We start from the raw sequence: 4671 nt of genomic DNA, 5'->3' as shown, positions 1-4671 counted from the left end.
TTATGGTGACGGTATACCTAGGAAAAATGAGGTCATAGATATCATATAATATCATTATCATTAGGAACAAACTTGATACTAAACTTATAATTTATTTAAAGATTTCACTTCTAAAAAAAGACAATTACTAATTAATTCACCTGAATAGACCTGCTGATTCATATGAGTTCCACGTAAAAGAATTAGAAGGACAAAGAGAAGAAGAAGCAGATGATGATAAGATATCATCATACAATTCGACAAATATCAAAGGCAACACATACACACACAAAGATTAAAGGGGTTTAATTAGATAAAGTTAAATTAATTATTTGATAAATTGTAAATTCCAATAAAATTTCATTTATAAAAAAACCATTAAATATGACAATACTTGTTCTAATTTAATCAAAGCAAAAAACAAAAACAAAAGTGAACAAGCAAATGAATACATACAATCCAACGATGAAAATATAAATAATGAGAAATTGCATTCAGATATCCTACTATAATCACAAAACTCGAATAGTATCACCTGCTACACCTGTCCCGATGATACTATCTTTCCTTCCAAAAGACAAAATGGAAGATATTTTCGGAAAGTAAAAAGACTGAACTGACGTTATATCATACGATAGTCAGATAAACACATTAACAAAGTTAAAGTAATTTGCGTTATCAAAAAAATTCCACTCATGTTGGATTAAACAAAACATTTTGATAATTATTATCATAAGTATCCAGATGATACGGTATGTGATTGTGATCATATGGCGATCATAGGCGTATGATTGTAATCATTCTTCCGAAATACGCATAGCATAATTATTCAGCAATCTAGTATATTTATCTTTCATTTGACAATACAAATATGATATAAGTCTAGAAGGTATCTTCTGATACATACATATCATTTATCACATTACATCATATTATTCAATTATTTATTTTAATCTATTCATTAGTAAAAGTTCAAGATCATTTTTCTTTCTTGAAATATTTTCTAAAAAAAAGCATTGTAATACGACAACAAATGATGAAAAAAAGTAATATGAATAAAATAAATATTAAAAAAATAAATAAAATTTGTGATCTTTAAGAAAGAAATGTAAATTTCAAAATTAGATTAAAATTTGCTAATAATGAATAGAAAACAAAAATAAAATCTAAAGAACAAGAAGAAAATGAAACAAAATAAATTTCTTTCCCTTTTTTTTTTATCCTTTAACAGTAAATCGATTTTTTAAACCCTAAGTTTGTCATAATCTAATTACCTGATGAATCGAGATAGGGCAGCTTTTTGAATTGCTGGAATATTCCTTTTCTTGTTATCCATTTCACCTTTCCGGAACGATCATGCCACACCTGCAGTTATCGATTTGAGAAACAGAATTTAGGCTCGTTTTATGCTCCATACCTGTACATTTTACTCGTCATGAAGTTTTGATTCAATTTTAATCGAATTTGTTTGGAAAATTCCCTATTCAACTAAATTTAATAAAAATTTTCATTTATAAATTGTATCACGAAATAACTATTTATTTTCTCTCTAATCCATCTGAAAATTATCATTTTGCTATTACTATCATACTATCATCCTTAGATTAAAAGGGAATTCTTACTCTTTCAAACATCTTCCCGAATTTTACAAAAAAATATTCCGGAATGATTTGACAATTAACAATTGCTGAAGTTAAAGGGAAATTAAAATATTTGGAAATGATTTCTACGCTGAATGAGCAGATCCAATAATTGCGCTTTATCAACCGGAAAAGTTGAACTGCAGAGATAACATTGGCCATCATTTACTGTTCCATCGTTACTGAGTAAATTCAATAAGCGACCGGATTTTGTGTTGAATGACATGATAATGACTATGATAAAATTTTTAAAACAAAAAAAAAAAAGTATTCGTCAAACGTAAAAATGAATTCCTATTATTAATGATCCAAAATCAATTATCTATAAATTGAATAATTTTAACTAAAGATATGTTATTTTGAGAAATAACTACCAAAACAGCATGATAATACTATAGTACTGTTGGAATAAATTAATTGGAAATTATATCATAAATGAATTATCCAAACTTACAAAACTACTATCACCATCATGATTGGAATACATATATATTCATAGAGAAAAGGTCATTCAGGAAAATTCTATCACTCCATTCAATAACATCCTTATGGGAATTGCTAAAAAGAGGAATAAAACATTGTTATTTGTATGAATATTAAACTTAAAAATTTTTTATTTAAATTGATAATAAACAATTAGAGAGTTCATAAAATTATTAAATTAGACCGAAAAAATAATGACAACTAATTAATTGCTAAGGAATATTTTATGAAAAAGAGAAAAAAAATTACCACAATAATTATCTAATCATTCATTCATTGATCAGTGCACGTTGTGCAATTGCGCTTTTTGTATCATTGCGCTTTTTTGCCTATTTCATTTGACCATCAAATTTAAACTAAATGTTTTGATATGCTTATCTTTAGCAGCTATTTTGGCACATACTCTCTTCCACATTGAAATAATTATTGAATTTTAAAGATTTTAAAATTAGAATGCAACAATGTGGAAATAATGCCACAATCAACTGAACTACTCGCAAAGCGGTCATTGGTGACGTGTGATACATGTGAATATGTGTATTGTAACGTGTGACACATGTGAATATGTGAACACGTGTGTCACACGCCACCAATGACCGTTTTGGATCAGTGGCAAATAATACCAGTTAAGAGAAGCAAAAAGTGGGAGACAATTACAACACCGTTAGGAAATTCGAGTAAAAAAGTTAATAATGAATAGATGGCAATTATTTCCTGTCAACAGCCTATAAAATGCCGAATCTAATAGATCTTGATCTTATTTTTCCTTCCGTATTCCTCCGGAATTTCTCCAAAGAATGGGAGACTAGATTCAGAAACTCCACGGCGATTCTATGATATAAGAGAGATTGCATCCAGAAACCTTAACCTTGTTCTTTACCTTTTACCTGTAATTATTAAAGTAGAACTATTCGATGGTTTTAAGATAATCAATTGAAATATTTTCGTCTAATATTAGGAAACAACGAAACAACAGATAAAACTTACTCCCTACATTTGAGGTAAAATTGAAAATATAACTTCTAGGAAAGAGAAACTTCGGCTTCCAGACGAACGATTCAACTTGTTTAACAAACTATCTCGTAGAATCATTAATCAATTAATAAACTGATCAACTGATCAATCCTCCTTGGTATGTCTATAAGCAGAAAGTCTATGGAAGAAATACCATATCTGAATAAGAGTGAAAGATTTAGTACAAGTAATATGAATAAAACATAAGTAATCAATGTCACCTAATTCAGTCTATGAATATATGGCTATTGTCTTACCCAAACAATAACCAGAGATCTTACCTTCAATTCAGACTTAAATACTAACCCATGCAGAAGGTTAAATTGTAACAATATTCAAACCATATAACGTCAATCAAAGTGGCGCAAAAAGTGACTACTGATCCCATAAATGAACCAATGGAGATAAGTTCACCAGATGATGAAATTTCAGAATTGTCATCAGATCACTTATACCATATCAAATAAGCTAATTTTTTGACTGAAACAAACATTGACTTCCAAAATAGCCAAGAATATCAATCCAGAAATTTGAAGTCAACGAATCAAAATCGAATCAAAATCGCAGCTTCTAAATTTTAATTCACATTTTATTTTATTGTCACCTCACCTTTTATCATTGTCATCATTACTTTGAAAATAACATAAAACGAAGTTTCCTTTTTTCTGCCGGTATTGAAAGGCCCAAAAGGCACTGAACGGTTCAAAAGAAATTTAATGAAAATTGAAGAAACACATATTATTAGTATAGTTTTACTGCGCTCTTTACTACTCACAATAAATATTATCCAAATATTTTTATTTCCCGAATTTTCTCGAATACTTTCAGAGAAGTTTGTGAAGTCAATTGACCCCAAAAATAAAATACTTTTATATCCTGAACTGTCTCAAAGCTATTCTGAAAAATTTCGCTAGCTAAATAATTCCAACAAAAATAAAACATTTTTTATTTCTCTATATTTATTTTTCTATTTGTGAATTTAAATTTGGTCCAACTCATTCAAATTTAAATTTCAAATAAAGTGGTTGCAATTTTCGACTAAAATGTATCGTTTTGAATGATAAATCTTCAAAAATTCTTTGAGAAATATCGGAAAAAAATTTTTTTGTCCAGAATTACTCAGTTGACCAATTATGAATTACTCAGTTGACCAATTATTTAATGGAAAAGACTGGAAATGAAGGAATGAAAAAAAAAGATTGAGAATGAAATGGAATAAAACTCGCATACTTTCTCTAATGGCTTTTAGTTCTTTTTAAACTTTCATAAATTCCTTATTTACTCCTTTTTTTAAAACTTTTTTTCCTCATTTTCATGAAACAAACAAAATAAAAAGAAAAATTGTAATATATTCTGAAATTGGAAAAATTACATTAAAGAAAACTTTTTGATTTAATATAAAACTTATCAAAAAATTGCAGATTTTTGTTAAGATTTAAAAATAAAGCAATGAGAAAAAATTGGCAATAATAGCTTAATGAAATTTGAATAAAATTGCGAATCTCAAGATTGTTATGTTTTGAATCTCGAGAAAAAAAATTTTAAGAATCTCTGA

The sequence above is a fragment of the Loa loa genome, assembly GCF_000183805.2.
Source record: "Loa loa unplaced genomic scaffold supercont3.176, whole genome shotgun sequence".
Lineage (NCBI taxonomy): Eukaryota > Metazoa > Nematoda > Chromadorea > Rhabditida > Onchocercidae > Loa > Loa loa.
This window is presented reverse-complemented; position numbering follows the sequence as displayed.